We start from the raw sequence: 25396 nt of genomic DNA, 5'->3' as shown, positions 1-25396 counted from the left end.
TGTTGAGGAATGGGCTGCTGTTGACATCAATGGCCACGAGAAGTACGGAGACGAAGACATTGTAGTAATGGTGCAGGCTCATCAGCTCAGATCGACTCAGAGGAAAGCGAGGAGGAGGTGAACACTCAACCTGAACTCATATCACACATAGACATGGCAAATGCCCTTGACCTTGCCTTAGGCTATGTCAAACAGCATGCATCATCAACACCAAACGATGTTATGCTCATGCGGGAATGGCGGAACGTTGCATCCTCGAATCAATTCAGAAAAAAGGACAGACTTCATTTCTTAAGTGTGTGTAAATTGGTTAATTTTTGTATTTAGTAGTGATTAAAAGTGACTCTCAGAACTGAATAAATGAAGACAATGTGTACTGTACTGTAACTAACCAGCTTTCATTCCAGTATGGTTTCAGGAGTTTTCTCAAGCTTAGGCTCTATATATGTCTCTGTTGAACTTCTTTGCATAATAATAAATGTACATTTCTTCCAATGTGTTTTTGATTTCTCCTGTTTTTAAGATATAAAAGTCGCTATTTTTTTCTGACTCTGTTTGGAATAGGCAGATTTTTGGAATAGCGGGGTTTAGAATAGTGGGACTCCACTGAGTGTATTGCATGTAAAAGACACAAACTTTTGGTACATTTATTTCAGTTGCTACTCTGAAAGGACACTGAAAGGAAAATGAAATTACATTCTACTAGCATTAAATATGTTTTGGATGTTAGAAAATCACTGTTGGAATTCATGGAACCTATGCTCTTGCATAGGGGAAGATAATCAGTATAGAGATTAAATATTAGTTTTGGTACAGCGATGGTAAAGTAATTAAAGAGTTGCATTGAACATTTCAAAGTTATTTAAGACTCACAACTAACCTTTTTGACATTTAATATATTCGTGACATGTTTGTTAATAATGGATACAATTTCTTCAGCATTATTTGTATAGTGGCAATGTTAAATGTTCTAACTGCTATTTTTTAACAAAATGCATTTTCAGTTCTATTGCGTTCTCAGGAGTCTGTTGCATGTCCCAAGACTTGTTCCAAGCACCAAACCATGGAGAAATTGTTTCAAACATTCATCATAGTGAGAGATTGCAATTATGATCCATCAAACATGCAAATAACTAACTCATTTCTTGTAGTGTTACTTTTGCTGAATGTTTGATCCATGTAAGTCGTCCCTGATAAACCTACTCAAAGCAGTCCCTAAATGGGGCAGTAAAATGGTTATACAAAATTAGCTTAGCATTTTTTTGACACTTTCTGGATGCGATTTCCAGAACACATTTCATTAGATATTACACACGTATGCCAGCACTTTTTTCCAGTATCCAAAAGACTTCTAGATCTCAGTCTTTGGGACAGCATTTAGCTGTGTCAGTGATGCGTGTTAATGTCATCTATACTTGTAAACTGATGATCCTGTAAGTGCTATTTATTTTGGAAAATAGAAAAAAGTCATATGGAACTATGTCTGGTGAATATGGAGACTGGGACATCATTACATTATTGATTTTGACTTAAAATTCACAAACAGGCATTGAAATATGAGCAGGTCTGTTATTGTGGTGCAAAAGCCATGAACTGTTTTGCTACAAATCCGTTCTCCACTCCTTCAGTTTACTTCACACAAATGGCGTTGAAAGGTTAAGCAGTATTCCTTATTGATCATTCAACCTTGTGACAAGAACTCATGATGAACTATGCCACTAAAATGAAAAAAACATACTTATTTTAACCTTCACAATTGACTATTTTGTAGAGCTTTCTTCGGTTTCTGTGATCCATAATGCTTCCACTGGTACAATTGAGCCTTAGATTTGAAGCCATATCTGTAACCCACATTTCATCATCTGGTATGACATGTTTCAGTAATTTGCATCATAGTTGATTTCATTTAACCGCTTCTGAGCAACTTGCATTATCTGCTTTTATTTTTTTATTTTGATTTTATTTTATTTTATTTTATTTTGTTTAAAATTCAACAATTCTTGAACAAGTTTTGCTGTCATGTTTCATACCGAAACATTTGAAAATATTGCATGGTATGCACCATTGATATCGAATATCATCATTGACTTCACTGATCATAATTCAGTGATCATCAATATTTTTAAAAATATTAGACAGCTCATGATTGCTGGGGACAATCCATCAGCTGACAATGAAGCAGCTGCCAATTATGTAAAAGAATTTAAAAACCTTGTTTCTTCTCAGAACTGCCCACTGCAGCAAGTTTACAATGCAGAAGAAACCAGATTGAACTTTAAGGCTTTGCCTACCAAAAGTCTTTGCTTTGCACGAAGACAGATCTGCCGCATGGTTTAAAATGGACTAGCAACATCTGTCTTAGCTTGCAGTAACACCTTGGCAAGAAACAAACTTCCAACAAACTTCCACTGATAATAACAGGCAAATCAGTGAAACCATGACTGTTCAAAAACATTAACATCAACTCACTTTCTGTGTATTATAAGAATCAAAAAGATGCTTGGATGGAGCACGACTTACTCAAGGAATGGTTTGAGCACTAATTTGTCCCTAAAATGACCATGCCTAACCGTGCTTTGCTGTTACTAGACAATGCTCCATCCCAACCAGAAGAAATGAAACTTGTTTGTTGAGACGTCAAAGCAGTTTTTCTGCCACAGAATTTAACTTCAATTCTTCAGCCTAAGGACCAGGGTGTGTTGCAGTCCATTAAACAAAAATGCTGCTCCAAGCCTTACTTAAAGAGGATGAAAGTGGAACACAATCCTGCAAAAACTTCAGAAAATTACAATAAAAGATGTGATTTGCGGGTTGGCTGAAGCATGAAATAACACACTAAAGGTGCATTACAAAAATCATGAAAAAACCTCTGTTGTACATTGGAATTTGTTGAAACAACTTCTCCACCAGTGAAAGTCTGTGACCTCCTCTTGCCAGTCAAGAAAATCCCTGGCTGTTAAGACACAGAAGAAAGCTGTGTTGAGGAATGGGCTGCTGTTGACATCAATGGCCACGAGAAGTACGGAGACGAAGACATTGTAGTAATGGTGCAGGCTCATCAGCTCAGATCGACTCAGAGGAAAGCGAGGAGGAGGTGAACACTCAACCTGAACTCATATCACACATAGACATGGCAAATGCCCTTGACCTTGCCTTAGGCTATGTCAAACAGCATGCATCATCAACACCAAACGATGTTATGCTCATGCGGGAATGGCGGAACGTTGCATCCTCGAATCAATTCAGAAAAAAGGACAGACTTCATTTCTTAAGTGTGTGTAAATTGGTTAATTTTTGTATTTAGTAGTGATTAAAAGTGACTCTCAGAACTGAATAAATGAAGACAATGTGTACTGTACTGTAACTAACCAGCTTTCATTCCAGTATGGTTTCAGGAGTTTTCTCAAGCTTAGGCTCTATATATGTCTCTGTTGAACTTCTTTGCATAATAATAAATGTACATTTCTTCCAATGTGTTTTTGATTTCTCCTGTTTTTAAGATATAAAAGTCGCTATTTTTTTCTGACTCTGTTTGGAATAGGCAGATTTTTGGAATAGCGGGGTTTAGAATAGTGGGACTCCACTGAGTGTATTGCATGTAAAAGACACAAACTTTTGGTACATTTATTTCAGTTGCTACTCTGAAAGGACACTGAAAGGAAAATGAAATTACATTCTACTAGCATTAAATATGTTTTGGATGTTAGAAAATCACTGTTGGAATTCATGGAACCTATGCTCTTGCATAGGGGAAGATAATCAGTATAGAGATTAAATATTAGTTTTGGTACAGCGATGGTAAAGTAATTAAAGAGTTGCATTGAACATTTCAAAGTTATTTAAGACTCACAACTAACCTTTTTGACATTTAATATATTCGTGACATGTTTGTTAATAATGGATACAATTTCTTCAGCATTATTTGTATAGTGGCAATGTTAAATGTTCTAACTGCTATTTTTTAACAAAATGCATTTTCAGTTCTATTGCGTTCTCAGGAGTCTGTTGCATGTCCCAAGACTTGTTCCAAGCACCAAACCATGGAGAAATTGTTTCAAACATTCATCATAGTGAGAGATTGCAATTATGATCCATCAAACATGCAAATAACTAACTCATTTCTTGTAGTGTTACTTTTGCTGAATGTTTGATCCATGTAAGTCGTCCCTGATAAACCTACTCAAAGCAGTCCCTAAATGGGGCAGTAAAATGGTTATACAAAATTAGCTTAGCATTTTTTTGACACTTTCTGGATGCGATTTCCAGAACACATTTCATTAGATATTACACACGTATGCCAGCACTTTTTTCCAGTATCCAAAAGACTTCTAGATCTCAGTCTTTGGGACAGCATTTAGCTGTGTCAGTGATGCGTGTTAATGTCATCTATACTTGTAAACTGATGATCCTGTAAGTGCTATTTATTTTGGAAAATAGAAAAAAGTCATATGGAACTATGTCTGGTGAATATGGAGACTGGGACATCATTACATTATTGATTTTGACTTAAAATTCACAAACAGGCATTGAAATATGAGCAGGTCTGTTATTGTGGTGCAAAAGCCATGAACTGTTTTGCTACAAATCCGTTCTCCACTCCTTCAGTTTACTTCACACAAATGGCGTTGAAAGGTTAAGCAGTATTCCTTATTGATCATTCAACCTTGTGACAAGAACTCATGATGAACTATGCCACTAAAATGAAAAAAACATACTTATTTTAACCTTCACAATTGACTATTTTGTAGAGCTTTCTTCGGTTTCTGTGATCCATAATGCTTCCACTGGTACAATTGAGCCTTAGATTTGAAGCCATATCTGTAACCCACATTTCATCATCTGGTATGACATGTTTCAGTAATTTGCATCATAGTTGATTTCATTTAACCGCTTCTGAGCAACTTGCATTATCTGCTTTTATTTTTTTATTTTGATTTTATTTTATTTTATTTTATTTTGTTTAAAATTCAACAATTCTTGAACAAGTTTTGCTGTCATGTTTCATACCGAAACATTTGAAAATATTGCATGGTATGCACCATTGATATCGAATATCATCATTGACTTCACTGATCATAATTCAGTGATCATCAATATTTTTAAAAATATTTTCCATAATTTCATCTGATCCAGGGCACTCATCATCTATAATGTCTTTACAGCTTTCGTTGAAACACTTATACTACACATAAAACCTTGTTTTTCTTACAGCAGACTTGCCAAAAGCAGGATACAAAAGTTCTAAAATTTTGCTACGCTTCCTTCTGGTCTTACATAAAAAATTAATGCAGACTACTGATCAATTTTTATACTAAATAAATAATTGCTGTTACTGCCAGAATAAACACCTTTCTGGCAGCTTACCCTACATGGCTAAGACTGTACATGTACTGTTCAGATGTATTTACTAACACAACAATGAAAATATGCATGAATAAGACAAATAAACCACACAAAGTTACAAAATTCATGTTACTTTTTCAACATATCTCTTACATTCAAATGTAATAATCTGTCTTGAACTCAGCAGTGATCTCCCCAACCAGCATCAGATTAGACGTTAGTGATTCAGTGACATCAGACCTTTAACAGTATATAGGTATCCTACAACCAATACAGCAATTGTCACTTTGTAAAATTTTTGACTGATTCTGCAAGAAAAAGTATGTCAATGGAATAATTTGAATTATACAACCTGACACAGTTAGTGAACTTTTCCAGTAGAATACATGGAAACAATAGCCCAGTTATAGATAACATCTTCACAGCTTGTTCTCTGTCCCAGTGAAATTAATAATGGCCTGTTAAAACATGATACACAAATTGTAACACTGAAAGGAATTGAGGCAATCAATATTTAAAATTATGAGCCCACTTCCAGTGCAGACATTCGAAGGCTGTGCCAAGAGACACACTTTGTAAGAAGTGTGCAATACAGACAACTAGAATAACAAATGTAATTAGATTTGTGTAAACCTTTATTGCTTTCTCTGACAATTTCTTTCCATTAAATTGCAGGAAAAATGCAGTACTAATAAGCAACCTATTTGGACAACTCATGACATTGACATTTGAATGTAATGTAGGACAAAAGAGCTGTCTCATAAGACTAGTCACAACATAACTACAGATTTCACTGCAGACAATGTTGCAAAGTGGTTATGGATGTCATTAGACTGGCTGAAACAATGCATAACACCGAGAAAAGAAGGCAGTGACATAATAAAATTAGCATTATGTGATTGCTTGTTAAAGAAGTACTGGGTAATAATGTGGGTCCGTACCATATTGCACGTCGTCTATAGGAGAATGGTGTTGACAAAGAGCCACAAGGATTGTTCAAAAGACTTAATAACGTCTTCCTGTCAATATCTGGCAAGTTAAATCAAAATTTTATTTGAACAAGAAAGTTTTTAGAACTTCCAGAAACTGGTATTCTGAAACAATTATATCACATGCAACTACAGGAAATAAGCACAGAGGAAACTGGATCAGATACTAAATTACTGAATAGTAAAGACTCGCTGTGGATATGATAGAATGTCAAGCAGACTATCAGTCCACCACATAGTAAGCTCTGTTCTCTCATCTTTGTAATGTATCTTTCAGATGCAGTGAGTTTCCTTACAGATTAAAATAGTCATTAATAAAAACCATTTCATAAAAAAGGGAGAAAGGTGCAACATAGACAATTACAAACCATTATTGTTGCAGTCGGTGTAGTTGAGGATTTTTGAGAAAGCCATGTACAGGAAAATAGTAACGCTTTTCAGTACACACAATTTGCTGTCAGACTTGAGTATGGCTATAAGGGTGTCAACAGGAAATACGGTTTCTTTTGTGCATGAGATACTTTCAGGTTGAAATGCCAAGTTAAGGACAGTGGGTATCTTTTCTCATTTAATAAAACTTCTGTATAAGCTGGAAAATTATAGAAAGGTCGAAGAATCTGAACAGTATCAAAATAAGAAATGGAAGATTGCACTTCTGTGCCAACAAACTGGGAACAGTTTCATATGTGTCACAGGCATACTGTTAGGTGTGATGTCCCACATGAGTCTGTTTTGCGTCCGTTTATTTTCTTAATATAAACTGCCGGCAATTAAAACTGAAACACGATGAAAGCGGCGTGTGATGAACTTCAAACTGTCATCAAATGTACTACATGATTGGATATGCAAATAATTAGCACTTCAGTACAACTGCACAGCATAGTTAGGAATAACACCATCTATATTCTGTATGTAAGGAAAGATTAAGCAGCAGGTTTGACATTCAGAAATCACATTTGAAGGTTGGTGCTTTGTGAGAATGTCATGGTATGCCTCATGTCAGAAAGGGAAGTATCTAGCAGTAAGTGTGTAGAGATTCGACAACAACAGAATTGTTGCCTATTAAACTGCAGTTTATTGGTCTGTTTTATCGCTGGTCAAAAGTCAATGAATGTCATGTGAATATGGGGCCATTGTGTTTGAGAAGACCATACTCAATGCGACACGAGATGTCAATGATTCTATGTCCCCATCTGCCTGAAGGGATAGACATATTGTTGTTTTGTGTTGTATCACCATGACATGTGCTGTAAGTTAAGAAACTGACTTGTCCGCAGCAAGATGAGTATCCACATGGCCAGTGTAGAGACGTCTGGTGCACCACTGTCTCTCAGCCATGTGACTGTTGTTGCAGTTTCTCTTGATGTGTTAGTAGAGACAGGAGCACTGACAGTGGTGCACCCAGGGTGGCACTACATTGTCTTTCCCTACATGCCCTCATTCTGCATATAGTATCACAATAGACATATACCCTTGTGTGAAGGCTCTGAAAAGGACAAAGATTGGTGGATTGCACTGTCATACGAGTCCAGCATACGATGTGATAGTGTGGGGTGCCATTGGATATGTAAAATGCACATCTCTGGTTCATATAGCTGGTAATTAGGACAGCAGGTATTATATTTCTGATGTATTAAGGCTGGTGGTGATATCCTATCCTCAAGGTCTCTGTGATGTCTTTCAGCAGGGTAATGCAAAAACTCATGTGTGTGTGTGGTCCTAAGATGATTCAATACAGATAGTGTTAGTCTGTTGCCCAGGACAGCATGTCCTCAGGTTTTCTGACTCATTAAAAACAACTGGTCACGAGTTGCAGACAGTCTGATGTGCCACAACTCGCCAACCATTATGACTGACAGACTCTGGCATGAAGCTGGAGCAGCGTGGACCGAGGTATCCACATGTTAAAACTGTTTTGGTGCCAGAGGTGTACCAGATTCTGCATCCTGTCTATCCCCAAATCACCGTGTGCGTGCGGGGGAGGGGGGGGGGAGAATTATCTGCCACTGATATTGGCAGGTGATTCAAACATTTCTGTGTGTGCAAATAGCTTACTGGGTGTTTTAAATGATGTGGAATGTAATGTAAATGATTAACTTATTATTTGTTAATTTTTCTGTTTGAGTTGAACTGACAATGTATGTTGATAGTGACTAGCCTCAGATGTGTCCATTCATTACTGAACTATTATATGACTGGCTCTGAAATGCTAACTGAAAATAACATTTATATTTTTAGAGGTAGTCATAACTGTTCAGCTCCAAACATTCTGTGTCCTTAATGTTATTGTGTACAATACAAGAAGTTAGACAGGCGATATACAGATAATGGTCGATGTTCTATAGGCCATAGACAGTATGCACAGGTGGCTGCCAATTTTTTGTCTGAATTTGTATGGTAAATACTGTCACTTGTTGATATCACAAGACATAGTTTTGACACTTGCACCATAGCAGAAATTCTAGATTGTTATGTAATGTATGGCTAGTATACATTTAATGTGGAGTAAATTAATGTCTGGCATGATACAGTGTATTAGCCATTTATTATAATGTTTCAGAAAAAAATAAGAATTGACCAGGTAAAAATGAGTTACAACTGTTTTGATTCTGATGGTCGGAAACAATTTTAGAGTTTCCTGCGCGAATATTCATTATTGAAGTTGGTAGTCTCCAAGCTTATATAGTTTTTTTCCCAGCTTAATATTTTAGATGAGAACATGGTGGATCAAGTAACTACGTCTTATACCAAAGAAATTTGGAAAACCTACTTCTTTAGTGATATTTAGAAATACTGAAATATGAAAGCATAGTAAAATAATATAATGCATGGTTTGATGAATCTTCTGCCAGGCACTTAAATGTGATTTGCAGAGTATCCATGTAGATGTAGATGAAAATAATCACACAGTAGTGATTTTTGAAAATGAAACTTCTGCTATTAGGAATACCTGCATTTTCTGGATTAGTAATTAAATGTAGAGAGATTGTGATTCAGGATTTGTCAGGATTTCACAAAAGCAATTTGAATAAGAGAAGAAGAAAATAATGGGGTGTAATGTAGAATACTATTTACTGAGCTACATGTAACATTATGGCAGACGGGCAGAATGATTTGTACATAATAGTGATAAGAAATTTTCAAAGTTGAATTTTGCCTTCCAGAGATAATAAATCAGTAGACGTGGTGCACTATCAACTGAAACCATTTTCTTTCTAAGACAGTTTTTTCAGCAAGTGGACATTTATTTATTCTGAATACTGCTGAAGCATCCAGCTACAAATGCTACATCTGCTGTGCCATGCATTCAGATCACACCCTTCCTCTTGACTGGATATTTCAAAATGCAGCAAGCAGATACAAATTTTAGACAAGATAAAGTTCTGTTAGGTTTAGTACAAATGATGGGGATACTCTCTTTGGCACAGAATGTGAAACTTCGAAGTTGCAAGTATCAGCAAAGAAATGCACCTCCCAAATGACCTATGTAGTGAATAGCTTTGAGTGGACTGACATTTTGATAAGCTTCTCTCCTCATTGCAATCCTATATAGTTTCGTACCCTCATGGCCGTCATCAACAGTACTGAGTTAGATTATATCTACTGCTCCATAGATCAACAGTAAGGCCAAAATGCACAAGAGAACAAGTCACTGGTCTCCAGACAGAGAAAGAAGCACTGAGAGGCAGACAGGCTTGCAGAAAGGACACTGTGTGTCTGTCTGCTGCTTGATGCTTCTTTCTGTGTCTGGTGAGCATAATAATCCTTGTAATATGGTGGGGCAGGTTGAGCATCATTGGTTGTCTTATTTTATTCATGTAGCAGAGCATAATGTTATTGACAGGCAGGAAATGCTCCTTCCCATGCACCTAATACATTTTTAGTCAAATGCAGAAGGAAGAGGAAGCACAGAATATAATCAGACATGAATGAGTAAATGTGGAAATACATGATGTTGTTCAAACAAATATCAAAGGAAGTGTAGTGGCGTGGCAAGACAGCCAAGCCACTCGGAGGTAGCCGAAAGGCACGCGTTTAGCTCACGCAGATTGGCGTGAGGTCTGGAACAAGGTAAAGTAATTATCCTATAAAGAAAAGAACGTAGTTCTTGGAATACTTAACTTTAATCCACAATTGGAGAACATCTCTCGTTACTGTACAAGCTTCACAATATTAATTATCAAATGCTATGGCGCCTTGCTAGGTCGTAGCAAATGACGTAGCTGAAGGCTATGCTAACTATCGTCTCGGTAAATGAGAGCATAATTGTCAGTGAACCTTTCCTAGCAAAGTCGGCTGTACAACTGGGGCGAGTGCCAGGACGTCTCTCTAGACCTGCCGTGTGGTGGCGCTCGGTCTGCTATCACTGACAGTGGCGACACGCGGGTCCTAATGGACCGCGGCCGATTTAAAGGCTACCACCTAGCAAGTGTGGTGTCTGGCGGTGACACCACAGGAAGCATTTCATGAAATAATCAACAGGCTGTCCAGGAGTGGGGTGACTATAAACAACAGAAAACCCTCTTTGCTCTCCAAGTATCATAGCCTATTAAAAACATCCAGAAGGGCCCAAACTAGTTACTTTATTTTCATTTTAACAAGCAGGTATGTAGCTAGGTGTAGACCAGTGTGATTGCAGCCAATAAAAGCAATTAATAAATTACCTTTACAAATAAGGTTGGAAAGAAACAGTACAAATGAAGTCCAACATGCAAGTGCATAACAATATACACATACGGATTTGCAGGAAACAAGAACTGAAATTTATTCCAGTGTACACTTGTGTCAATTAACAGTATGGAGTAATGCCCAGTTGGAGGCTTGGAACAAGAAACTAAAAATAGCTAAACGGGAAGAACAGAGAAAAAGATACTGGGCACTTAATCCTAAGAACCTGGCATATTTTGTAAACAAATGTTTTGGCTGTGGTGAAATTTACCTGCCACAGAAGTTCTCAAAAACACAGAGTTTCGTTCACAAAGGCCACTATATGCTATATCACTCAGGGCTAGCACTAGTGCCTTTACTGTTACCTGTACTATTCCCCAGGAGCAGGCAATCAGTAGTATAGCGTTCAGTATTAAAACTTTCACACGTTTAAGCAATGGTGTACTTGCCAAGAGAATTTGGTTTCAGACCTAGAAAATGGACAACTTTTTATAATAGTGGTTTGAAATGTTCCACTGGTTCTTTACCTTGATATTAGGTGGTGAAGTAAAATCTGATCAGGAGTTAAGACCTCCTATAGTTTAAATTTGCTCACCTAGTTATTTGAGCACATTCACAAGCTGCTTCTGATGAAACTTCTTTTCTCAAAGTGCTGAAGTTATTACTGGAACTTAACAGTAAAAACTGAGCATCCAGTTCTGGAAATAATCACCTCTTATTAACATCATCTCATGTACTGTTCTCTTGTTTTCAATAACTGTGAGTTACAGAGTTGTTATATTATTCAGAACATCGCAAAAACATTGATAAAGACAAAGTCCAAAAATGTTCTGCTTTACTCAACAGATTATATTTGAGAGTGTCCATGTAACAACTTTCCTCTTGTGCCCATGATGTCATAGGAATTGTCACGGCCTCTCTTCTTCTGCGGCACATACCATATCTACAAGGTAGGATCCAACAATACAGAATAAACGGCCTGCCCAGGAGGTACTGTGAGTGTGATATGATGTTTACCATTGTCCCGGCTTGCAGATAGGCTGAGTCCATCCACCTCATGCTATATACTCATGCTACATCCAAGTAGTAGATTATTTAGTACATTACAAAAATAAACTTTTTACGGTGGCAATCGTCATTCATCGGTTCAAAAAATGCTTGTGCGGCACATAACTTCATCAGAGTGATTCATTGCACTACAAATTCAAGAAATGTTAGATGAAGGAGAATGTGAAACAGGCATCTTCCTTGACCCAAATAAAACCTATGACACATTAGACTATGGAATTTTGAAGAAATTTAACATACGTGGAATCTTCTTGTAGAAATAGTAAACAGCTAATTGGTTGCAAAATGGAAGGTTTATTAAAACTCTTTTACAATGGATTCAACGTTTATAGAAAGTCTTCTTTAGAAGGAGATGAATTAAAATACAACTGAAAAGCATCAGCCAGATATAAAATTTCACTTCCATAATAATTAAAATATGAACAACATGATGGTTGTCGTTTGCTGTTTCCTCATCAATGTACGGCTAGTGTCACATATTCAGCACTTGCATAAGGAAAGCTCCTGGCAAGAGAGGGCACTATAGTCTGATCCACAAATGATGGTGGTTTGCGCAGGTCAAGAAACAGGTGGGCACTGCATTATTGTTGATTCCAAGTGACAGCTGCAGTAAAAATATTCCATTTTTATGTTACTTATAGCTTTATGTGTCATCTTCAGTTGTTTTAATGTTTGCATTTAATTAAGACGCTTTGCATAGTTCCAAAAAGTTTGCAATGAAAAATAGGAGTCACTATGATTTTGCGTTTGGTGAATGTTAGTTAATATGTTGCTCCATATGAAATGTAGCTAACATTTAAATTTTTCTTCAGACTTCAGTGGAGGTGTCTAACTGTCACCAATCCTGAGACAGTTGATCTAATGCAGCACACTCATTTGTGGCCATGTGCACCAGGATAATGCCAGAATGAAATATCCATAACATTCGTCTGTTTCATAAATGGTTTGAGATACTGAAATGAGATTTAGACAAATTATAGCATGCAAAGAGAAGAGTATTTTGCCATATGGTTATTATGCAGAACTTAATTACCTATCATTTTATTCCACTAACTATAGAGTTTTTTGATGAAAGAATGTAAGAGCCTTTGATAGCTGGTTAGATAAAAAATGCTGCGGGTTTTGGAACAGCATAAGTGAAGACATTACACATTAATTTTTGTACTGAGGATGTGCTTTTTCATAAGCTATTGCCTTACTTTTCTCAGGCTTAGTAAGCTTAATAAACAATGATTTCAGAATTCTCTCACAGTTGCATGTGCACAGCATGTTAGTGAGGTGACCTTGTGCAAACTGCACTGTGTTTTGGCAAAAGAAGCAAATTTCAACATGGCAACAAAAGAAGCGCATGTTTTACTCAAAATTCACCACTCATGACACTACTCTGAAAGTTATAAATGGTTAAAAAGCCAGGTTAAAATAAATTGCTGCTGTTGTTGCATTTTCAGTGGAATTCTTTCATTATGCATTAAGGAATTTTAAAAAGTTGCTGGCTCTCTGTCCACAATATAAAGCAGAGTTCACAGTAGTTATTTTTGAATGATCACCATGCCTGTGTGGGTGGGGAAGGGCTCCACTCAACATCTACAAAAAAATGCTTGTAGGCTTCAGTTTAGAATGGCAGTTCCCCTCCAGTGCTCGGCATTTCCCCTACAGAGTCTGCCCACAACCCCCACCACTACTGCTCTCCCCACACGTGCCCTGTCAATTGTTCATCTGCCGGTCACATTATTTTGCCTGCACTCTACATGCATACACGTATTGTGCAGTCGATGTAAGCATATAGACTGATCAGCCAGAACATTATGACCACTGAGCTACTATCGATGTAAACCTGTCCAGGTGACAGCAGTGCCACCTGGTGAGGAATGACTGCTACACAGTCAGTAATATCAGTGAGCATTCTGTCTGTGTGTAGAATGGGGAAGGTGCGCGATCTATCGGAGTTTGACTGAGGACAGATTGTGACAGCTGGGAAGCTCGGCAAGAACATTTATGAAACTGCACAAGTTGTCAGGTGTTTGAGGAGTGCTGTGATGAGTGTCTTCAACACCTATCGAAACCAAGAGGAAACCATGTCCAGATATAATGGGGTAGGGTGACCACCCTTCATTACAGACATTGGACACTGAAGGCTGGGCAGAATGGTAATACAGGACAGGTGGTGAACTGTATTGGAACTAGTGTCAGACTTTATGCTGGGCAGAATACAAGTATGTCTGGACACAGTACACTGGACACTCCTAACAATAGGCCTACAGACAGCCAATGACCCATACATGTTCCAGTGTTAACACGACAACATTGGCAACTTTGACTGAAATGGGCATGTGACCATCGGCACTGGACATTGGCACAGTGGCAGAGTGTTTGATGGTCTGATGAACTGTGATACCTTCTTTATCATGCCAATGGGAAGGCGTGAATCCATTTTCTTCCAGGGGAACAGCTCCTTGACACCTGTACTGCGTGACGGAGACAAGCTGGTGGTGGCTGCATTATGCCCGGGGGAACATTCGTATGGGTCCAATGGAGCTTGTGCAAGGCACCATGATGGCCAAGGAGTACACTGGTACTCTGGTTGTAGACCATGTGCACTGTTTCCCAATGGCAGTGGCATTTTTCGACAAGATAATGTGCCGTGTCACTAGGCTATGAGTGTGATGGAGTGCTTTGAGGAACACAGTGGCGAGTTCCAGTTGATCCGCTGGCCACTCAACTTGCCAGATCCGAAGCCGATCAAACACATCTGGGATGTGATTTAACATGATGTCAGAGCTCATTGCGCCTCCCCCCCCCCCCCTGTAATTTATGGGAATTAGGTGCCACGTGTGTGTGGGGGGGGGGGGGGGGGGGGAGGTGCAGATGTGGTGGCAACTCCCTCAAGTGACCTACCAAGACCTCAATGCTTCCATGCCACGACACAGTGCCACTATTATCTGTGCCAAAGACGGACATATCGAATATTAGGTAAGTGGTCATAATGTTCTGGCTGATCAGTGTATTTTGCAAATTATGTCTCTCATTCGCTTGTGTAGAATCTGTAACTTACCATCATTATCAGCCATGGCAACTTGCAATAAATGGAATACAAATTCAGTAAATAACTCACTACAGTAACGTTTAATGTTCATGTTGGATACGACCTTCACAGAAGAATGCTCAGACCAGTACTGAACAGTCATTCGCTATTGGGGAATGTATGATGTAAGTGGGCGAAACAAGCCTAAACTCCATTGCCATCATTTACGGCTCCAATTATAGCAGTATGTGCAAAGAGGGTATGTGATAGTTAATTAAACTTTATCATGTTAAACTTGCTTCAAATGTTAAAATTATGATATTAAAAGTCAAACCATATTTAGCTGTGTACGTATTTAAAATTCATGAAATTGCAACAAGTAATAAGTTACCATCTAAAAACGTCATTGTGGTAAAACCAAATTATGTATAACTGTGAATAGTGGAAATAGAAATTATAGCATAAGGAACCAGGGTGTGGAAGAGGGTGAAAATGGAGAAGAATGGGGGCAGAGGGAGGGAAGGAAAGGGGAAATAGATAGGGATGGTGGTGGATGGAGGAACAGATAGTTAAACATGTGTAATTCTCAAACACTTCATACCTGAAAAGCTGTGAACATCATACGTATAGAAATATATGTTACATCATAACGAAGAAGAAACACAAGTACCACTAAAGATACACAGGTGAGGAAAATGACATATCCTATAGTATTATGGAAGCGTGAGACATTTCTCTCTTATTTTAATGAAAGTAGGGGTATAAAACTATCTAGAAAATTTCTTCTCTTTCAACATTTTGTGGACAGAGAGCCAGCAACTTTTTAAAATTCCTTAATGCATTTATTAATGGTTCTGTCAGTAGTTGCAGTATTTATATCAGGCGACTACTTTCAAACCTTACAGATTCAATTTCAAGTCTGGCCTACATAGTTGTCAGTGAACAATGACTACAAGTGTGATTTTACAATGAAAAGTTCAAATGTAACAGCAATTAATTAATTGAATACAAACACACCTGCATTGGCAGTGCCCAATCTTAATAATAAACATCAAAGTGGCAACACATTAATTATAAATGTTTTCAGAATGATACCTCTTACCAAGTCAAACTCAAGATCTTGGTCAACAAAGCCAAGAGCACCAGGAAACTTTCAGTGGCGACAGCATCACACCTCATGTACAAGCACATATCGGCAGTCAATGGGCATGTCTTGTTTTAAGTGTGGACTTTCCAAAATGTGGGTTGTTGTCTGGTTTAGTGTGACCGTGACGTAACTGTGCCACTACTTAACTTACAGATCACTGGCATAGTACATCATATTATTGCTTACCACAAGGATAGAGCCTGGAGTGTACAAAGTTTAACATGCCGATCCCTGCATTACAACAGTATTTTCATTTCATAATACACAGGGCAATCCCCCCCTTCTCCCCCCCCCCTGCCCCCCCCCCCCCCCCCCCCCACACACACACACACACACAAATGTTTCTTCTTAGTGCTTAGTGTGTTTGCGTGTTTTTAAAAAGTGCAACTTAAGGATTAGTTTCCGTAAATAGTAATTTGAGTACAACAAATTACATACAGTGGCTGAATACTTACAAATTAACCCGATTATTTTATACTTTTGTTGTGTTTGTGCTCCCAAAAGGTGTCTTGGTGGCTGGGCAAAAAATTATGCATTACAATAAGGATAGTGAGTCTATAATTGGATGTGTCAGTTGATCAACCACAGCTTATCATTGTGTAGTCATACTCCCTAAATTGACTTGGTGCTGGTAGTGACATCTGTTTTTGTGATTTCTTGAACTGCTTAATACCATGTACATTGGTAAGATCACTGTAAAGTAAGCATTCCATGCCTACTCATGTACATGAAATGTCATTTCTTAATTTTAATTTTATTTAATTTCTTTTTAGCTGAGGGTATGTAGGTCTTCCCATGTAGGCTACAGATAATGACCTTCTCAATTTTCAGCTACAGCATTAAGTGCCCAAAATCGTGTATGATGATCTCACACTATCCCACACTGAATAAACAGGAAATGTCACACACTGTATGACAGATAGCACAGTGTTTTGTATGAGAGCACTTTGTGGTGGATATCATATCATTTGGGTGTAATCCATAATTAGATATGCTTGTCAAGCCAGCAAGCATGTCGAGTCATGATATTTGAACATGAAACAATGTTTCGTAGAAGAGCGCCTAAGTGCATCTGTAATTGGATTAGCATGTCTAGTTTGTAAAGCGGTCAGGTCATGATGTTTGTGTCTGACTTGTGGTGTAATTGTGGGGGCACTGTATGAAAACATAAAATTGTTGGGAATTATGTAAAATGCTTGAGTATCCATGTTTCAATATTCATCCTCTGTGATTTATGATAAAAGGACTCGCATGGATAGATATTCACTTTGAGTACAGGCCAAGACAATTTCAAGGTGATGAAGCATGATGAAAGTCGTAAAGATTCTGTGCTACGAGATGCTGTTTTAGTAGGACTGCGTAACTGCATTTTTTCCTTTTCTTTAGGGAACTTATTGGCTAAACAAACAATATGTATTGTTTTTAAATGTTTTGTGTATGTACACTCTTTAGGTATACGGACTTTTGGAAGACAACCATCTGTATGTATAATGCAAAATTTGTGATGGAGCAATAGATGTGACATGTTTCATTGGAGGCACTGCGATGCTCGCTAATTTAATTCGATGCGTCCATGCGTCCATTGGCCATGGACACACACTTGAACATGAAATGCTGATCTTATGTTCAAATATGTAAGTGGCACATGTGACACTAGTATTTGTATTTGTGGAATACATGTACATCTGTGGTTGTCGTTTACTCTAGTGATGTTTGGTTTAATATAGATGTATCCTTATTTAAAAAGTGACGGGCCCATTGACTGCAGATGTGCACTTCTACATGAGGCAGGACACTAGCATAATCGAAAGTTTCCTTGTGCTGTTGGCTATGTTGACCTCCAGTTTGATTTTGACTTGGTAAGAGGTATGTTCAGATTATGGCATTTATAAAGTAAGTGTTGCCACTTTGATGTTTATTATTATGATCAGGCACTGTCAGAGCAGATATGTTTGTATTCAAATAATTAATTTCTGTTGCATTTGACCTTATTGTTTCAATACCACTTTTTTTATTCATTGCTCACTGACAACTATGTACTGATTTTTGTAGCCTCAGTAGCTCAGGCTTGAAAATGAATCTGTAAGGTTCAAGACTGGTCATCTAATGTAAAAATACTGCAACTGTTGACAGAATTGTTAATAAACACTTTTAGAATATTTCTATTTTTGAGTTACACCTGTTCATTTAAAATGCACCTATCTTTTTGAGTGAAATGTTTAAAAATTACTAATTCTTCTTGCAGGTAACACCTGTAACCTTTACTTACTTTATATAAAAGTTCTAAGTCTTCTAGCTCCTGATGTTCAGCAAAAGTGGAATTGTACACATTTACTCAGGGTGCTCTTTACAGCTTTCTTTAAATGGCCTCCCTGTCTGCCCTATGTAACAGTTAGGACAGACATTACATGTAATCTTATAAGCACCAGTGTTTGTGAAACTATCATCTTGGGTTGTGATAGAATCATTTAATTTTTGTTTTAGGCTATTGTTTACAATGAAAGAAACTTTGCAGTCTACTTATCCTGTGCAATACATTTCCTAGAAAAGGTATAGAAATAAACTTATAACTCTCACTTCCTGTGTTCAAGCTTCTATTGACCAAAGTTGAACACCTAACACCAGGTCTCTCTCTCTCTCTCTCTCTCTCTCTCTCTCTCTCTCTCTCTCTCTCACACACACACACACACACACACACACACACACAATATGTTCAACCAATCTGGGACATTTCCTTTTGGAAATATGCAGTTTTAATGGAGTGCGCAGAGTGCGATGTATTGCAGGGTGGAAAAAAGTGGTTTCATGGGTGTGTGGATTACATGAGACAGCTGTAATGATATTGTCTACAAAAGTAATTTTATGGAAAATGGCGAAGTTGATTTTGTTGTTCACTAACTTTAGTTTTAGATCCAGAAAATTAAGTTCTCTGTTACCATTTTGTATTTTGTGAAATTGATTTTCTCATGATAGTTGTTAAAAGCATGGAACATTTGCTGTAGACCTTTGTCACTGCCATTAAATACTATTAGCATGTCATCTGTGTAATGAGCATAGAAAGAAATCGTACTCTTCAAAAAGGGATTACTCTTGAAAAATTTTCTTTTAACACATTTACAAAAAGATCCTCTGGAATTCCATGTAACATAGCTAAATGAATTGTTGCTCATACAGTTTCCCATTGGACTGAAAATAATTTCAATTCAGTACTGTCTGTAATAAAGTCAGTATTTCAGATACTTGTACCACTGTTAATTTTTGTTGTTGCTAGATATTATTTTCAATAATTTTGAGAGTATAATCTACCAGCACATTAGTATACTCTTATGATGCCATAGGATATCAACTGAGAGGAAGGGGCACACTCATTTTTAACTTATTAAATAAATCAGCAGTGTTTTTAATGGAAAACTGTTTTCAAATACAAAAGCTTCTTTGATATTAGTGTACAAAAATCTTGCTAGTTTGTGATGTGGAGTGTTTATCCCATTAACGATCGGGTGAACTGAGTGGTTTTCTTTATGTACTTCGTACTGGCCTCTCACAATATGGGGCTTAGGGTATGTGTTAATTAACTTTTTCTTTTAAGATTCTTTCATGAGATTTTTAGCTGTGCCTAAAATAGACCTAATTTCTTTTTTGTAATTTAGGGTTTGCATCATTAATAATCTTGGAAATGTCATTTTCCTTAAAAATGCTAACATTTTGTTACATATTCACTTTTTTAGGTGATAAAAAGCGTATTTCCTATATCAGCCCTTGTTACTAGAGCCTCACTGTTCTTTAATTTACAGTTAACACTAGAAATAGTGCCTCTTTTTTTGTTGCAAATGCTTATTTTTGGCTACCTTTATTTCTTTTTTAAAGTTCATTGTATTCATGAACAATTCTGGTCTAGTGAGATTTCTGTATTTTAGCAGAATCAAGAGTAATTTTAAGGTCTACAGTAAAATTATCCGGCACCTTAGAGTCATGTAGCTTAGGTACAAAATTATATTTAAAACACATTTTCTTGATGTGTGAAACATACGGAACTCTGGTGTTTATAAAATTACATGAAGTGACTGCTCTAACTGGTACATAAGATGGACAGGGAGACCGTTTAAAGTAAGATATAAAGGGCACCTGCTGAGTAAAGACGGGGGAAATGTGTACAATTCCACTTCTGCTGAACGTCTGCTACTTCTCCTAAATGCATCACAGAGACTAGACTAGAAGACTTAGAACTTTTGCTTAAAGCAAGTAAATATCACTGGCTTGACCTGCAAGAAGAATTAGAGATTTTTAAATGTTGTACTCATAAAGATGGATCCAATTTAAATGAACAGGTACAAATCTAAAATAGGAATTTTCTAGATAGTTTTATACCTCTACTTTCATTACAATAAGACATAAATTACTCAATATTCCAAATGACTGTAGGATATGTGATTATCTTTGACTGTTAATGCTAGTGGTATTCGTATTTCTTTTTTGTTATGATGTAATATATATTTCTAGAGGTTTGATTTTCACAGTTTTTCAGATATGTTGTATTTGAGAGTTGCACTCGTTTTACCATCTCCCTACCCCCGCCACCATCTCTCACCCTCCCCCTTTCCTCCCTCTACCGCCATTCCTTTCCCCCTTCCCCCTCTTCACCATTCTGATTCTTTTTGCTATTGTTTTTATTTGCTCTGTTTACAGTTTTACGTAATTTGATTTTACCACAATGACCTTTTTTAGCCGGTAACTTATTATTTGTTGCCATGTTATTAATTTTAAATATGTACACAGCTAAATATGATGTGGTCTTCAATGTAATAACTTTAATTTTAATGTTCAAAGCAAGATAAGCATATAAAGTTTCATTAACTATTGTGAACCCTCCTTGCACTTAAAACTGGTGCCCTCTTTGTCAGGAGCTTTCCTTAGTGCACCTGTTTCATACATGATGCTGGTGAACTATCTGTACATTGGTGAGGAAACACCAAATAGCAACAACCATATTGTGTATGTTTTAATCATTATGGAGGTGAAATTTCATATTTGCCTGACATCTTTCAGCTGTATTTTAATGTGGCTCCCACAACATATAATCCAGTAAGTCTGAATAAGTTTTTGTATTTGTAATGCGATATGATTGAGTTATTCCATGTCAAATCAACACAACAACAGTCAACAACATGACCCTCTTCATTTTCATAAAATTTGCTGTGTTCATTGCACACAATAACAGAATGAAAAATACCAAATTAGAATTTTTGTACAAGTAAGACAAAGAGTAATGGGCAGTCAAAGTTCTAAAAACGTGTGGAAAATTTGACAAACACTGGTGACAAAAACTGCTGTAAATTCTGTTCTAATAAAGGTAGGTCAGTGAATCAGGTAATTTTGGAACAGGCTTTTCAATAATGTGCAATTTTGCCATATTTGAAGAATGTACACAATTAAGGTCAGTGATCTTCACCTTTGACCTTGAATATGTCAGAATACCTCCCTTCAAATTTGAAAAAAAATATATAGTTGCTTCTTCATGTCACACTATACAACATAGTAAAAAATCAAGTTGGAATGATGTTGGGATTAAGAGATATAAATACAGCAGTGCACTGCATCAATGCAAAATAAATTGTATTCAGACCCCAACATTATGACAGAAAGCACTGAAAAACATGTTTATTGTTAAAAAGACAGTGTCATAACATAGTACAGTAAGTTAGTTCAGTCAACAGGCCAATAGCAAGCATTTATAATATGCAATGTGACATCCGACTAGTGATGCAAAACACATTATAGCCATCCCAGCTGAACACATGCTTGGAAGGCATGGTAAACAGTTTCATATTTATAGAAACAAATAAGACAAATGTATCATTTATGCTACATCCACAGGTCACCAGATACCATTGCACACGCCATAAAAACAGGAGAGAAATAATGACAACGCAAGACCATCTGCAGATGGGACTCAGTCCCACGCTGGATTCGAGCAACAGGGCTGGCCGGACAGTGGGCACGACACCACAAGAGTAAGTCAATAGCAACCTAGGCAACAACGAAGTGCAACAAACTTTCGCCATAACGCTAACAACAGGTGAAGTGCGAGCCACAATCTAAATCAAGACCAAAGAGTGAAAACCAAACCAAATCAAAGTCATTGAAGAGTAATCAGCAGTACAGTGGAGATAGTAACGAATGCTATCAGATGAGATACACAACTGACTGAGCAGTCAATGTGCGGTGGTATTTATGCCGGCTGCAAGGGATACTATTGGCTGGTGTATTCAAGTGGCGAGATGCGAACTAGGTGAGTGCAGCACTGTGGCAACATTGCCCTCTATTGTCCATTGAAGTCCGTTTTCTCCATCGAGCTTTGAACGTCCACACAGCCCAATACCAGAATCAAGACTTGCTATGCCTCAATACTGCGAAGCAACATATAATGCTGTGTGTGCATCATTTGGTGAAAGGAAATACATTTGCCCTGTTGCTGTTCTCACATCTACCTTTGTAAGAATGTCCTTCTTGTCCACAGTTAAGATGTCAGGTTTCTCAGGCTATTCATATGAAGGTGATGACCCATGAAGATGTAGGAAACTAACTGAAATGAAATGAAATGAGCATATGGCATTATTGGCCGGGAGGCGCTATCTGGGGAAGTTTGGCCACCAAGTACAAGTCTTATTTCAGTTGACACCACATTGGATGACTTGCGTACCAGTGATGAGGATGAAATGATAATGAGGACAACACAACACCAACTCCACTAACGGAAGGGAATCGAACACGGGCCCGCTGTGTGGGGGGCTAGCATGTTACCACTCAGTTAAGCGGGTGGACAACTAATTGAAATCCCATTGATATCTTCATTAATATTCAAAACACATCCAAGCCACCAGTGGCCTTTGTACATGCATGCAACAAACCCTGTGATATCATAGAGGTATGAGTCTCATTACTTCCTAGTTAGAGGTTCATTTCTGATGTCTGGCAGATTGGAGAAAACTTGTGTTTGGACATTGTAATAACCAACGGGACTAATACAATGTAGCTCATGGGTACCTACAATTGTGTGAATTTGTGCAGACCACTCTTGAAGGAGAGAGATTTTTTTCATCATAGTCACTGCTAGTTGTACAAAGAAAGTTACACACTGCAGTGTTCTTGGAGCACCATTCAAACAACTGTCTGAGTGTTATTACCGGTGAGTTGTAGATGCACTGCAGACTGGCACAGGCAGCAAGTCTCTTGATACCAGTTACACCATCACATGGTCCTTTGCCATGTGATGTGGCAAAGAAATGCCACTCTACAGGGACATGGAAATCATGTGATCCTGCAGGACAAACACATTATTTTCTGCAAAATCACATATTAGACTGTATTCATCGTTACCAAGTGTCTCTTCTAGATGCTGTAGAAATTCAGACTGTTGGGTGTCTGTAAAGGAATGCAACAGATGCTTTTTTAATTTGTCTGCAAAGGTTTTCCAAATAGTCTTCCACAGATGATATGCTTGTCTGGAGAGTTCTTCTGTCCGTACATGTCCACAGTTTGGATGTTATTTCATTAAAAAAAAACTCTTGGGGTGTGTCATGATAGAATGTGTACCGGGACTCTTTTCACATATGGACGTACAGCATTTTGGATGGACATGATTAAAAATGATCCAAGCAAGACAGTATTTGTAGGTGCCAAGCTGAAAGTCTGCATTACATTTCAACTCTTAATCTGGAACCTCCCAACATTAGCTTCATGTTTTGGTTAATACTGCAAACACACACACTATGTGTCTACGGGTACCAGTTGCACCAGCCAAGACACAGTTCTTGGATCACAACTAGCAGAATTTCAGTAATCTTATTTTCAGTCCCACATGTTCATCTTTGAATGTGTGACACAGTTTATGCGGGTTTCCCAACTGTAGTCTTTTTGTTTAAGAGTCCTGGAACCACGTTCCTTGACAGAAACCAAAATTGTTCTTCCCAGGCAAACAGTGGCTTATATCGTCTCTGTTGTAGAATTCTGTGACACTATTCACAATTTGTTCACTTAAGGCATGTTTAGGTCTTGGATTTTGAGTTGTTAAAATACCACATTCTTTGATTAATTGTTTTGCTTTTCCCACTAAATGGTTAGAGGTTCCAAATTAATTTTCAATCCTTTGAATGCTCCAACTTTTCAGAAGAAGTGTTAGAATTTGGATCTTCGGTCCTGGTACTGAATTTCTCTTTCAAGTGCATTATCATTTCAGATTCACCATTGTTTTCATAATCTGCATTTTTTCCTCACTAGTTATGTATTTACTTCTGAATACCTCAAGCACTTTGTTGAACTATGTCTGCGCGTATGTTTTGTCTCCCAGTCCCTTGTTTTTCACTGGGGCTCACCAAGAGATACCAGACTATCATTTAAAGCAATTTTTGGTGCTACAGTTGTGTCTGACTCGTCCAAGGAGTTGTGCAGGTTTGCAGTTTCCACTAGTTTCAGTGTTGTCGGATCAGTCACAGGCCCTTGTCACTGAGTTAATATTTTTCTATATTGATCTCATATTTTGCTGTATGTCGCTATGCCACCATTCACATTAGTATTTTATGTAGAATTTCCTGTATCTTAGAATGAAGGGTCGTGGTCCAAGAAACTCTTACGTTCCTGGCATTTCGTCCAGGACTGCGTGCTGGACATCCTCAGAGGCACTGCTTCGCTTAATCTTGCTGACTGACCGGTCGGACATCCAAGAGTGACATATATACTGTAGGAAAAGGGGTGTGGTCGAAGTAGCACATGATGAGCAGAGATAAAAAGGAAATAGATTTTCCTTTGAGACCCATAGTTAGTGCCATCAGTTCTCCCACATACGAAATAGCAAGATATCTGGCAACCCATTTACAACCATATATTGGGGTAACTGACTCATATATAAAAGGCTTGCATCGTTTTATTCAGAAACTTGGAGGGCTAATTCTGGCTCCTGAAGATATTCTTGTAAGTTTTGACATGGTGTCTTTATTCTCTACAATTCCAGTTAATGGTATTATGATCTTTATAATGGATATTTTTCCAGAAGATTTGACTACTCTTTTTAGACATTGCCTTATTTCAAGTCAGTTCCAGTGGTACAATGAATTTTATGAGCAACTAGATGATGTAGCAATTGGTAACCCATTAGGTCCTGCA

The 25396-nt window shown here is 37.6% G+C and overlaps 1 protein-coding gene across 4 annotated transcripts in view; it reads left to right on the top strand.

The window, feature by feature from the left end:
* The window catches only part of LOC126467011 (uncharacterized), a 178898-nt gene that overhangs the window by 86184 nt on the left and 67318 nt on the right, over positions 1–25396 (top strand). Inside the window, exon 1 of one of the 4 annotated variants that reach the window (XM_050096430.1) lies at positions 17984–18103. The exons of 2 other annotated variants lie outside the window; for them this stretch is intronic. The gene's annotated coding sequence lies outside the window, so the exon portion shown is untranslated. Of the gene's footprint in view, positions 1–17983; positions 18104–22260; positions 22527–25396 lie in introns of those variants that run through there. One more of the 4 variants, XM_050096432.1, reaches the window with a different exon arrangement.

Source organism: Schistocerca serialis, chromosome 1 (genome assembly GCF_023864345.2).
Source record: "Schistocerca serialis cubense isolate TAMUIC-IGC-003099 chromosome 1, iqSchSeri2.2, whole genome shotgun sequence".
NCBI classification, from domain to species: domain Eukaryota; kingdom Metazoa; phylum Arthropoda; class Insecta; order Orthoptera; family Acrididae; genus Schistocerca; species Schistocerca serialis.
Note: the sequence above shows the minus strand (reverse complement) of the source record. Positions and strands in the feature narration are given on the sequence as shown.